The sequence below is a fragment of the Talpa occidentalis genome, unplaced genomic scaffold (assembly GCF_014898055.3).
Source record: "Talpa occidentalis isolate TD23 unplaced genomic scaffold, MPIMG_talOcc4v2.1 talOcc4.3, whole genome shotgun sequence".
Taxonomy (NCBI): Eukaryota; Metazoa; Chordata; class Mammalia; order Eulipotyphla; family Talpidae; genus Talpa; species Talpa occidentalis.
Window position 1 is genome coordinate 85,985,522 of NW_023603184.1, and position 14,470 is coordinate 85,999,991.

Below are 14,470 nucleotides of genomic sequence, written 5' to 3' on the forward strand. Positions count from 1 at the left end.
TCATATTATTTCCCTTAAACTTTCTGATGCTCAGTTTCCAGGTTCCTCAAATGTAAAATAAAGATAATAATGTTTGCTACAAAAATAGGGTATTTCATGAGGATTAAATGAACTAACAAACATAAAAATGATTTATAAAGAGTAAATAAAAATAAAGTAATACTCCTAATATTAACATTGTCATCTGGTTTTAAGCTTCAAATATTAAGAGTTGATTTTCAGAGGTGATGGTAGAATAGGAAAAATTAACTAGATGATTTGAAATTTTAAAATTATTTAAATAAAATTTAGGTGGGCTTCCCTGGTGGCCTAGGGCTTAAGTCCTCATGAGGACTACCACCACAATGGCTTGAGTTCCACCCCTAGCCAGGGAGCTAACTCACATGGCAGAGCAGACCTTTCCTGTCTCACCTGCTACCCCCGTCAGCAGTGTATTTCAGTAGATCTGCCTGTTCTGCTCCCCACTCTGTCTCTGGTGAATCTCTAACTCTGTACTTCTCGCCTACACCCCAGTTCTTCTACACATAAATAAATAAATAAATAAATAAATAACCTTTTAAAATAAATAAATAAAATTTAGTATCCATGGGGACAAGGCAATTGCATATAGTGAACATGCACTGTATAACACCTCCTGCTATTCCTTGGAACTATGCACATTATGTATTCTGGGCTGCCAAACTTGTTTTGTTGTTTGTCTGGAATTGGACAAGACAAGTAAGAACAAGTCTTGTAGACGGCATCTAATGCATACAGTCCAAACTCCAGAGTATAAGACATACCTTTCTTCCTGTATTTCCAACAATTTCCAACACCAGCTGTTTCCACAACAGGCTAGGTACAGCTTGCCTTTTAGCTTTATCATCCATTACATCCCTTCTCTGTATGTAACGGGAACTGCCCAACTCCAGAATAGTCTTATCAATAAAGTGCTCCTCCTCTTTTTCACCATCTCCTTCTCTTGATGTATTCCCCCTCTCCTTAATATTATTTCAGTCACACAATTGTACAAGTGAATTTTCAACAAACACATATCACACTTTAAATGCAGTGGTAATATTCACAAGACTAAAAACTAATCAGCATGAACACTGATAACCACCAGAGTGCCCAAGGAGAGTGCTGGAGTGATGCCCTACCAAATTCTTTTGGGGTCAGCTATTAATCCTTCAGTTGCTGGATCCTAGAAAGTTAGAGGGAAAGGCTGGGTATTCCTGTTAGAGTGACAGATACAGCCAAAGCCATAGAAGCACTGCTTTGTAACTGATTACCGAAAACTAATCAATTGGCACAAAAACAGTTTCAATAATTAACATATGTCTGATATGGACTAAATTGAGCATATGACAAAATTTTAATCTCAGGCTTTGCTGATGTATCTCCAGGCTCAACTTAAACTCCTTGTCAACAACCCCCAAGGGCAGCGATACCACCCACTAAATTAGCTTAGCATGTTTTACCCGTATCACTTACTAGCCACATTTCCAACTTTGCAATGTTAATTTTCTTTTGGGGAACTATTGTGCAATTTGTCACAGAAGATGATAATCTTTTCTGAAACAAGAGTTGTATTGCATTTTGTCTCTCCCTAAGTGTCAAATATATTGTCATATGTAGGCAATTATCCTATATGTATTAATGAAAGTTAGTTGATTGAATAATTGGGAACTTCATATATCATAATATTGTCATTTCAAATCACTTAGAGACTGAGAGAGTGACAGATATTTTTGAGACTGATAAGAACTAAGGGCCCTCATCCCAGAAATATTGATAACATCAGAAAATTAGGTATAAGATATCAAGGATCTCACTTATCTTCTAAGTCATCTATAGATTCCTGAGAATTCATGGATCCTGGGTTAAGGATAACTTAAATGGAACTTTATGAAGTTAAAAAATCAAGCTAAATAATGAGCCTCTATTTGTTTGTTTTGCATGTTAGAGGTATAATTTTTTCATGCCATGAAGTAAACAAGTGTACGGCAATGTCCCCCATCTAACATGGTCTGCATAAACTAATAGCCAGATTGACATTCCATCCGATGTACACTCGAGTGAATTTGGTTTATGATCACCGTGAGCCATGTCAGGACTAGAATCTCTCTCTTAAAATTTTTTGTTGAAGTAATAGTGTAGTGTAACATTATACAGGTTTCAGGTGTGTCTTACTATAAATCAACTATATATATATATATCTATATATATATATATATACACACACACACACACACATGAAATTCAGCACCAAAATAGAAGAAGAAGCTTTTAAAACTTCATTTCTTTTATCAGTACTCTTGATTTTATAAACAATAGAGTCCATCAACTCCATTCCTACCCAAATGTCCTGGTAAACTTAAGTATGGAAGGGCTTTATAGGTGATCCAAACATTTATTTTTAAAGATTTATTTATTCATACATACAAGAACCGGGCTACAGGTCAGACACGCAGGAGGGTGAAGAATTCACCAGAGACAGAGCAGAGAACAGAACAGGCAGACTGACTGAAAAACACTGCTGAGGGGAACAGTGGGCGAGGCAGGAGTGGTCTGCCATGCCATGTGGGATTCTTGCCGACCGGCCAGGATTGAACCCACGCTGCAGAGGCTGCAGATAGCTTCACAGCGCTGTGCTCAACCACCTTTGCCACCACGGGAGGCCCGGTGGTCCAAACATTTTAAATAAGGCTTTGAGTTATCTTGGCACAAGACAAATGGCTTAGACCACACCAAAGCCCCACAGTCAATTACTAAAGACACAAATTTGATCCTTCCTTGGTCATCCAATGAGGTAAATACTTTAGGAGAACTTTCATTTTTTTCATTCTTGGGACAATATTATCTAAGTGCCTATCTCCTTGTCTCTAACTGAGAAACAGAAGAGCGGCAGGACCCTCATGCTTGCTGTGATGGTCCAGTCTCCTCCAGGAATGTTGTATTGCTATTGACTGAGGGTTTCAGTTAAAGTGCACACATTACCAGTTAATAGCTGCAGACAGATGTCAAATAAGTGCCAGTAAAAATATGGAGTAGGACCTTCTTTGACTGGTTGAACTAATTAGTAAGTACCACATGCCAAGTATGAAAAGTATGATTCATGTCTAAGTGACAAGAAAAAGGGACATTGCAGAATGCAAGAACATGTTTCTTAGACAACTTTGTTCATCAGGGAAAGCAACCTTGGTACATAAATCAAAATGTAGACATGAAGCATAAAATAGTGAGATCATTGTCACTAAAATTCTGTGGAATTGACTCCCACTGAGTTACGCGACATGACTCAAAGAAATGGGAGTTCCGTCAGCTCCCTGACGTAGTTAAATAGCCTCCTTGCAACAAACTTATTTTCTGGAAGAAAGAAGAGATCTTATTCACAAGGGAAATTCCTGCTATGGTACAGATAAGAAATTATGGAAAAATCACACTTTCTCAAATTTCATAAAAATTTCTTGGAAAAAAGTAGAAAATCTTTTACCTTTTATTAATCTCTGGGTTGCCACTTGTCTGAACCTTCTTGCAGCATGCTACTACTACAAAAACATTAGATATTAGACATGTATGGTGAAAAGAACCCCAGAAGAAAATAATATGGAAAAAATTGTTCAATAAATGCTAATTAAAACAAGAGCCAATCTATGTTTTTCTGGCTATAAACCAAAGTAATATCCCTGGGAGAAATAAAAAAGTTACTGTTTTCCAAGAAATTTTTGAAGAAATTGCATCACTTCTCTGAACAAATGTAGAAGAAAGGGGCTGTAGTTGAGGAGGCTGCAACACAACAACAGCCCTATTTTTCATCTACTTTGATAAATGTGATGGTATAAAAAAGTGTCTGAAAATTAATTCTCCATATGTCATTCAATGTAATGCAGTGCCCTGCCCAACATGTGAATAGGTCTATACCAAAAACACCATGAAGGCAGTGTGAAATTAAGGGATGCAGGGAAAGGGTGTTAGAAGAACCAATTTCCCTGGTCCTCTTCTGCAGATAATGTACAACATGCTTTCAGGACCAAACTACCAAAAGCAGCAAGTTAAGAAGAGGAGGAAGAGGAAGGCATGAGGGGATAAATGATTGGCCATCTTTTGCTATCTCTTGACATGTGGCAATCCTTTGTGTTTGAATGAAAAACACAACTTTTCTCCAACAATCTTCTTGGTTATTGGGCACCGAGTCTATGTAGAGTCAAGCCCACTGTTTTAGCACTTATGTCCACTCTCTCCACCAGACTTGTGGTCATTGTGGGAAGAGTGGCTACCACAGTTACTCAGGTGGTGCATCTTACACAGAGTAACTGTGACTATTTGTTGAATAAGGTAGCATGAAATAATTTATGCCCTTGACCTCACTCTTTTCCTATTTATACACAGTCCTGGCCCTAAGATGTCCTCCTCCCTGGAAGAATAGCAACTATGTCTGAAAATTAAAAAAAAAAAAAAAAACTTAAAGAATTATAGGCTATGACATGAAATCTGGAAATATTTGAAAAACTACTAAGTAGAACAGCGGCAATTTTTCCAGGTCCAGAAAGGATAAGACTTTAACATAACTGTGGATTACAGGAGTATCAGTCAAAATGTTTTAGTGAGAACTTGATTATTCCATGTAAAAGTAACTGAAAAAGAAAAACAGAGAAGAACATGAAAGAGGAAGAAAAACATTCCTGAGTTTGGCAATGTTTTTACAAATTCATATCCACAATTTTCCTCCAACACACACTTATAAACCTTATAAACCCAACTTTGGATTTAAGATAAAAATCCAACCAGAGTAAAATAAATCTGACTTTTGAACCCAATTTCCCAAAACTTTACATTAATTACCTTAGTGATTTCAGTCCAATTAGCCTTACACATTCTAATTTCCTGCCGTCATCAGAATCTCAGAATAGAATTCCCAGATCATGTAGTCCATCAGTTGGCCGGTTACTCAAATCTTCTCTACTAGATGTTCCTTAAGTTGGTCTGACACCGTATGTAGTTGAACTTTCACTTATTTTTTCCACTTGAGCCCATAAGAATAATTTTACAAAATACTACTGTCAGGGAAAAGAGAAAAGAAATGAGCACATGCTAATCTAAAAGTTCTCCTTACAGGGCCTCCCAGGTGGCGCAGCGGTTGAGCGCTGGGTTGCGAAGCTGCCCGCAGCCTCTGCAGTGCCGGTTCGATCCCGGCTGCTCCCCGGCCACCGGAGGAGGGTCCCACATGGCGTGCAGACCTCTCCTGCCGCCCGCTGCTCCCCTCAGCAGTGTACTTTGGTCATTCTGCCTGCTCTGCTCCCCCCCTCTGGCTCTGGTGAATTCTCTCACTCTCCCGCGCTTCTGACTGTACCCAGTGCTTGTATAAATAAATAAAAATAAATCTTTAAAAAAAAAAGTTCTCCTTACATAAAAATTATATCTTCAGAGTCTCCCTGGTGGCACAGGGGTTAAAGTCTCAGTGCTATCAAACTATCACCAGCCACCACGGCTTGAGTTCCATTCCCCGCCAGGGAGCTGACCCACCTGGCACAGCAGACCTCTCCTGTCTCGCCTGCTGCTTCCCTCAGCAGTGTATTTCAGTAGATCCACCTATTCTGCTCCCCACACTATCTCTGGTGAATCCTGTCATCACCCTGCACCTCTGACCTACACCCCAGTTCTTGTATGCATAAAAAAATTAAAAATTTTTAAGCAGCTTTTAAAAAATATTGTATCTTAAAACAACATTTAAATCCAATTGCAAGCAATGTCTAGAATGATTTCATTTTTTATCTCCTCCCCAGTGTGTGTGTATATAGGAGAAAAAGCCCCCACGTAAATATATACAGTGTCTTTAAAGTAAAGCCATGGATGGTCTTTATTTTCTAACCTTGCTTATTTGTACTTCCTACTTTTCATTCAGTTAAAGAAATAATAATTTCATTACTTCTTCAGAAGTAATGAGACAATTTTTAAGTATGTTTATTCACATATGTAAATAGTAATAAGGTAGTTCTCAAATAATGTAAAATTTGTAACAACAAAAACTTGAGTTACTTTGAAATGTAATTGCAAAAGCTGGGTTTAATCAAACAAATGGAATAATGGAATTGATGATGACTTCAGGTTTTCAAAGAAAGAGCTGTTAATCCTAAAGTAGTCAGAGCCAAAGCTGTAATATATAAATTTGGTGTTGAAGATACAAAGGGTGGGGATAATATCCCAGCAACTGTCATTTTTCTCTTTGAGACTCCACCCAGCTCTTATTCATTCAAGGCCTGTTTAACTTAGGTTTATCGTACATCAAGCACGGTATTAATCAATCCTTGGGTAGAAATTTAAAGATAACTAAGACTATCTTTGCCCTCAAAGCACTCATACTTTTCATATTTAACACAAAAATGCTCCAGTTAGCAACCTGACACTTTATAAATTCACAACCGAGGGGCACTAAGGGACCCCAAAAAAATGAAAGCGTGCACATTCTAAGGGCTTGGCCATCCACATACACAAAGCAAAGAAAGCATAGCTTTAGCATGAAAGATCTTTAACTGGCTAGAATTGGGGAGGGGAGAGAGAAAAAGAGGAGAGGAAAGGAAGAGAGGAGAGGAGAAAGGAGGGGAGGGGAGGGGAGAAGAGGAGAAAAGAAGGGAGGGGGAGGGGAGGGGAAGGGAGGGGAGGGGAGAGGAGACTCTTAATAGCAAGCCCCCAAAATTACCCATCCCCTTGTGGGAAAATGCCCAGTCAAACTGACCCAGCCCAAGGCGGGAGAGCATGGCTGAGATGCAAACACCAAGGCATCTCTAAGTGGTGGACCACAAGAAAAGGTTAGGGAGGCCCCAGAGAGCTGGGACAGAAGGAGAGACCTGAAATTCAAAATCCACCACAAGGCTAAGAAAGCAGCTTCTATTATCCCTGCCAAAACTCTATAAAGTCCCAGGAGCAGTCTTACCATGTGTTTCTCATCTACCTCTTTCCTGCAAGAGTTTCTCCCCAAGAATCTCTCACCAGCATGTCTGTCCTCTAAGTAACTCTCGACATGTCTCCTTTTCCAAGTGTCTCTCCTTCTTTATTCCACCTCTACTTATATATTCATATATCCACCTTGTTCCTTTTCAATTGCCCCCCCCCATAACCCCCATTCAGGAAGTCCAGTTCAAGGCATGCTGAAACTGACAATTATGTTAGTGGGCATGGAGAAAATGGTGACCATTTGCAGAAATTCTTCTCCCCCTTTCACTGAGATGCATTTTGCAACAGCTTCACATAGAAGGCATTTTCAAAAAGACCTTAGTTATCCATGTTCCATAGTTTGGCCACATCTCAGTCATTGATATATCTAAAAGGAAGACACAGGAGTTCTTTTTGTGTTTTAATTTTCAACTTCTGATATTGCTGGCATAGACAGAGCCTGCGTACCTCCTGCTAGTCTGTTGGAGTATCTTTGCCCTGAATGTATTAAGTATTGGTAGCCAGGACATTCCCTTACTCATGGAAGCACTCAATATTTCTACGGACAGTTTCCAATCAAGGGCAAGCTCTCCTCCACTTTTACATTTTATTCAAAGCTGTAAACAAGTTCTTTGCACCTCCTTCTATAGCCTTTTTCTCTTGATGAATATTTAACACAAAATTCCAGGTAACAAAAGTGAATAAAGAACTTGGACTCTGCAAGTTATTATTAAAATTGATTTCCTAATTCTGCTCATCATATTCAAGAGCAAACTTCCAAAATATTCCCAAATCAGTACTTTTTCCCCCTTCTCCATTGCCACTACCACTATCTCTGCCACCTTATATTTGTCTTCCTGAGCAACTGCAGTAGCTCCATTCCCTGTCTCCCCATTCCACCTATTAACCCAACACAAGTTATTTTGAATGGACTCCTGTTGCTGTTGTTTCCAAACCAATATCCAATGAGTATGCAAAGGCCTCCCTACACCAACAAGGAATTCTTAGTAATCAGCAGTATGTCCAAGAAATCAATTCAATTCAATTTAATTCTGACACTTTCTACCTGGAGATAGCCTCAGATTCCAAAGGGAAAGGGTTAAGTTGCCACAACTGCCCTCTACTTTAGGTGCCAGTCACAAGCTCAGGCAGGTACTCATGCTTCTGATGAACCAGCTATCAGTCAGAGGTTTCCAAACATCCTCCTCAGGTTTGAATAATTCGCTAGAACAACTTGAAGAGTTCAGGATCACTTTACTCACTAAATCAACAATGTTTTGCAAAGAATATTACTCAGAAACAACCTGAGAGTAGAAGTGTATGAAGCAAGATATGGGTAAAAGACACAAGACTTCTATGAAGTTTCCAGCTATGCCATTCTCCCTGGACTTCCATGGAACCACCAACTCAGAAGCACTTGAAGGCCCCTCCTCTGAGGCATTACATAGGCATGACTGATGAATTCATTCCCTTTGGAAGCTCCTCTTCCCATCCCTGAGAGGAGAGAGGGTGGGACTGAAAGTTCTAATCCTCTGTTGAAGTTCTAATCCTCTGTTGGTTCCTCTGAATCCCCAGCCTTAGGTGTTCTCACACCCCCCCTCAAAAAAAAAAAAACCACCAGGGCCTCCCCTGGTGGTGCAGCGGTTGAGCGCTGGACTGCGAGGCTGCCCGCAGCCTCTGCAGCACCGGTTCATTCTCCTGCTGTGGGAGAGGGTCCCACCAAAAAAAAAAAAAGAGAGAGAGAAACTTAAAAAAATAAATATAAAACCACCAATAAGTGGAAATGGGACTTATTGTACACTTTCCAGATGCTCAAGTAGAGGAAATAATATACTCTTGAGGGTATATACCCAAGAAACAGAAATTAGCAGCATAATGAGTTGTAGTACACACACAACTTGCAACCGCAGAAGGGATGCAAGATTCTACATGAACAACATACTAGAGAAAGTGACCCATGGTAAAAAAAAAATAATTTTTATAAAGGATATAGTTGGCTAAAGAGAAGATGTGATCAGGAATGCTGAAATGAACTAACACACACAAAACTGACTAATACCCACAGGACTATAATCAATTGCAACCCCATTGGACAAATTTAATTTGCACTTCTATGAAGAAGAAGAATTTGCATTACCGCCGGTTTTATTTAATTTACAATGTTGTGAAATAGCTCAAAGACAATAAAAGACAAAGATAGCTATAAAATCAGATATAGCAGGTATACTGGACAATACCTGATATTCCCCTGAAAATGCCACCCATAAACTTTTGCCCTCTTCAAAATCTTTCATACCTCTTCTGACCTTTTAAAGGGAAAGAAAAACTGACTTTTGAGTTACCTAAGTCCACATTCACCTGTCATTTGCACAATTAAATATATTAAGGAAAAACAATTCCATTTCAAATTAAAATTTAGAAAGTCTTTTTTTTTTTTTAAATTTAGAAAGTCTTAAGAGACACTCTCTCCTACTCTACTGGTGAAGAGAAGCGCTATCACACACAAAACCATAGTTTAAAAAGCATATCAGAGAAATAAGAACACCCCCTCAAAAAAAGAAAAACCCTATTTAACTAAATTCCAGAAAGTGTTAAGTCCATACTAAAAAAGAGATGAGACACACAACTATTTTGATTACTGGCAGAGCAGAGGGAGGAGGAGAAATCCACAGATTAGACTGGCTCAGCTGACTGGATTAATAATCCGACAAAGGGCCTCCCCGGTGGCTCAGCGGGTTGAGCTCAGCGCTAAGAAGTTGTCTGCAGCCTCTGCAGTGCAGATTGAATCCTGTTGCACCCGCTGCTCCCCTCAGCAGTGTATTTTGGTCGTCTGCCTGTTCTGCTCCCCACTCTGTCTCTGGTGAATCCTCTCACCCTCCTGTGCCTCTGGTCTGTACCTCAACTCTTATATAAAAATAAATAAATCTTTAAAAAAAATAGTCTGACAAAAGCAATATTGTCTACTTCTGTCTCTAATATTTTTTGCACAAAATGTTTGGCATACCATTAAAAATTACGAGACACATTAAAAAGAAAAATATATGACCCAAGATCAAGAGATGATACAGTTAAGAGAACAAGTTTAAAGATGAAATTATAGACCCAAGAAAGGGAATTTAATGTAACTATGTTAATTACATTCAATGATTTAGTGGTTAATTGGACAATATACATGAACAAATGGAGAATCTCTTCAGAGATGGAAACTATAAAAAAAGGAAAAAGAAATGCTTGCAATATAAATATGAAGTATCAAATGGATAAGTTCAATAACTGACTGGACATAGCAGAGGAAGGATCAACTTGAGGAAGAACAGATGGAAACACAAAAAGTAAAGAGTGGGGAGGAAATGGAATGGTGTTTCCAAGAGCTGTTGGCAGTAACAAAAGTTCTAACATATGGAATTGGATCAGTTGGATCCCCATAAGGAAAGAGAAAGAATGAAGCAAAGTAAGTATGTGAAGAGATTGCAGTTCAGAATTTTCTAAGAACTTCCAGATTGGTGAACACATGTTGATGCAACGAAAGTAACAAGCTTGGAGAGGGCATGGAAGCTCTGTGTCCCTTCTCACATACTTTGTCCAATACATCTCTTAATCTGGCTGTTATAGAAGGCCACATCTTTTTATAATAAACCAATAATCTAATTACATTGGCAATGACTGGCCCTGGAGACAATACTCCTCTAACTTGAGTGGGAAAATTGCTTTCTGCAGGCTTTGTGCAACTCGGCATTTCTTTCTTTGCACTTCCTGCTAGCTTTGTTGGCTCAGGTTTTGCATTAAAATACAGAAGAAACACTTTGAGAAAAGAGGGAACCCAGCTGCCAATCTCATTTAGAACTATATTTTCCAATCTATGAGTGCAGAAGATATTACATGGTACCTTACATCCAGCTGGACACCATACTGTGTCTACATATGGAACAAATAAGATATGTGACACATATCTAGACTATTTGCTCTTGGGAAGCTAGAGATACTATGATCATGAATAAAGATCAAATTTATTTATCTTTTGTCAGATAAGTGAATTTCAAAGTATTCTCTCATTTTATAATTTGTCTTTTCACCCTATTAGCGCAGTCTTTCACAGAACAGATGTTTTCATTTTTTTTGATGAGGTCCGATTTATTCATTTCCCCTTTTGTGTTACAGTGTTTTGGGGCTTTGTACAAGACCAGAAATAGACCTTTGATTCAGATGTTTGCCTAGTCCTATGTCCTGAAGATATTCTTTTTTCTTTCTTTTTTTTTTTTTTTAAATTTTCTAGAGGCATGTCTTATTTATTTATTTATTTGTTTGTTTGTTTGTTTGGTTTATACATGCACTGGGTACAGTCAGAAGCGCGGGAGGGTGAGAGAATTCACCAGAGCCAGAGCGGGGAGCAGAGCAGGCAGAAGGACCGAAGTACACTGCTGAGGGGAGCAGCGGGCGGCAGGAGAGGTCTGCGCGCCATGTGGGACCCTCCTCTGGTGGCCGGGGAGCAGCCGGGGATCGAACCGGCACCGCAGTGGCCGCGGGCAGCTTCGCAACCCAGTGCTCAACCGCTGCGCCACCGGGGAGGCCCAAGATATTCTTTTTTCTAAAATTTTTAGTTTTGCATTTTATCTTTGAGTTCATGGTCCATATTGAGTTAATTTTTGAATAAGATGTAAGGTTTAAATCATGGTTTATTCTTTCTTTAAAGTCTATGGATGTCCAGTTATTCTAGCACTATTTGGTGAAAGTCTACACTTACTCTTCTTCAATTGAATTACTGTTTCACATTTGTCAAAAACAGTTGGATCAATTTGTGTGGGTCTATTTCTTGCTTCATTATCACTTGTATTAGCCTATGTGTCTGTCTTTTTGCCAGTACCACATTGTCTCGATCATCAGGACTACATAGCAGGCCTTACTATCAATCAGGTAGAGTGATTTCTCCCACTTTAGCCATCTTTCTCAAAGCCATTTTAGCTATTCTAAGATCTATGCCTTTCTCTATATATATTTTATTTTTTTTTAAGATTTATTTATTTTTATACAAGAATTGGGGTACAAGCCAGAGGTGCGGGGGGGTGAGAGGATTCACCAGAGACAGATCAGGGAACAGAACAGGCAGATGGACCAAAGTACACTGCTGAGGGGAGCAGCGGGCGAGAGAGGAGAATTCTATCCCACCATGTGTGTTTCTCCCTGGCGGGCCAGGAATCAAACTCATGCTGCAGTGGCTGCAGATTGCTTCATAGGTAGCGTCTTAACCCCTGCACCACCAGGGAGGCCCTCTATATATATTTTAAAATAAACTTGTTTAGTTCCATAAAATACCCAGTCTTAAATTAATTAAACACATCTAATTTAAAAGAGCAGTCTAGAGACTATGTCAGTAAATTGTCTTTTTAAATGATTTTGAGATAAATAGTACAAGTTAGATTAATACATTTGGCTGGCATTATAGACTCCCCAACATTGCAATTTTTAAAAACTGATTAAGTCATTAGGCTTTCATATTTCTTTAAGGCAAATGGGAGTAAAGAGGTGAAATTGCTATTTATTTATATACTTCTACTGCATAGCATAAAGGTGAATATGTCACTCAATCAAATGAGTAAGAGAGAGATAACCGCACGAATAGAAAAGTGGACAAATAGTACAAACAAGCACTTCTACAACAAAGACATGGAAAGTGATGTTCAAATGCTTGCATAGACACAGAAATGCAGATGTAAAGTCATGTATGACCATTTGGGACAGGGTACAGAATCTTTCCAAATATTAAACATGTATGGCCTTAACCAACAATGCTATTTTGGGAAATAATTTACCATAGAGAAATACTTAAGTGCACTTAGGAATATAAAACACAGGATCTCTGAGTTAGCCTGATGTACTAACTCAAACAACCTATATTCATACATATGGGACTCACCAGTTTAACTATATTTTTTTAATATTATATAATACTATGTAGTCTTAAAAAAAGATGAAGGAGAGCAATAGTATTAACATGAAAGAACCTCTAAGATATATTGGATAAATGAGAAAAATATGTCAGAGAATAACATGTATAATTAAGTTTATACATATGCAAAAATGTAGACAAATAGCTATGTAACAAGAAAAAGTCACTATGGGTCTAGAAAAATACATATATCTGTTAACAAAAGTTATGTATGGTGGATGAATGGAATTTTGGGTGGATTGTACAGGGTGGGGGAACTAGAAGAGAGGCCTCTCAGGTTTTGTTTTATCTATTTCTGTGTTGTTTGGAATTATTTTTACAATATGTTGCCTCCTAAAGAGTCTTTAGCATTTATACTATTTTAAGATCTGGTGTGGGTGTGTGTGTGTGTGTGTGTGTGTGTGTGTGTGTGTGTGTGTGTGTGTCTATGTGGTGTGTTGGATCAGATTGCTGCCAACACCAAATAACTCTTCCTGTTAGTCAAGTCTAACCCATTTGAATTAACTGACTGTATAGAAGTGATAAAATATTGGCAGTCCCCAAATCACTTTAATTTCCCAACTAATTTATTGCATTCTTAGATCTGTACTGTTTTCCAGGGGTTGCTCCCAAATATTACTGAACAACTCCCTTGGCACTTGAGGCAAAAGCAAATCTGGTGCTCATTATTGAGTCATTCCCTTTGGCTCAGATTTTTAAAAAAAAATGGATTTCAGATGTACAGAAATGAACACTGACCTACTCTAAGACTACAAGCAGGAGAAATTATAAAAAGTTCACCATAGTGTTCACAGGTACAGTATAAAACAATCCATTCCTAACAGGGTAGCACTTTAAATTTCTTTCGCAAACATTTGTTAATTTTTGTTAATTTGTGTCTATCTGTCCATCCTCCCAGTCTCCTGTGGTCCTTGCAAATTGCCTTCCTATGGTTGCTATTTTTACCAGTCAGGACTCTCTTTTGTTTGCTAGTAACTGAAACATCACTGGCTATCCCAAGCCACAGTGATCATTAGGGCTGATGAAATTGATCAGAAGCCAGATGGTCAGGCTTAAGAAAAGGGAGTAAACTCAGGGAGGGACTGTCTGGTCAGGTTGAGCAACAGAAACCCCCAGCAAGAGTCACCCAACAAGAGAACAAGGCCTCCGCCTCAGTGATAAGTCTGGCCTCCCATTGTTCCCACAACTTTGGATGACAAAGTCAGGACAGAGTGTCCTATAGGAGGATCCTAGTTAAATTTCCTTGGAATCTGCCAACACCAAGGTAGCTACCATCTCCCAGTAAAAATACATATATTTGGGAGGCATCTCAAAAGTTAGATGAGAGTACTCAAACAAAATGCCCCAGTGTACATGGTGGCCATGGCCAAGGGCAAAATTATCTGGCCATATTATGGACTTACTACTAATTTGTTAAGCTATGCTCTAGCTATATTCTAACACTGACATCAGAGCACAATTCTTGAGTTACCCTTGCTTTTTCACAAGACCACTCATTTCCATATAAGAATTAATAAATCTCACCAGACTAAAAAAATTAAGTGATTTTGTTTCATTAGCAATCAATAAATAGCCAGATGTTGAAAAGAGTACTTGATTGTATATCGAATATAA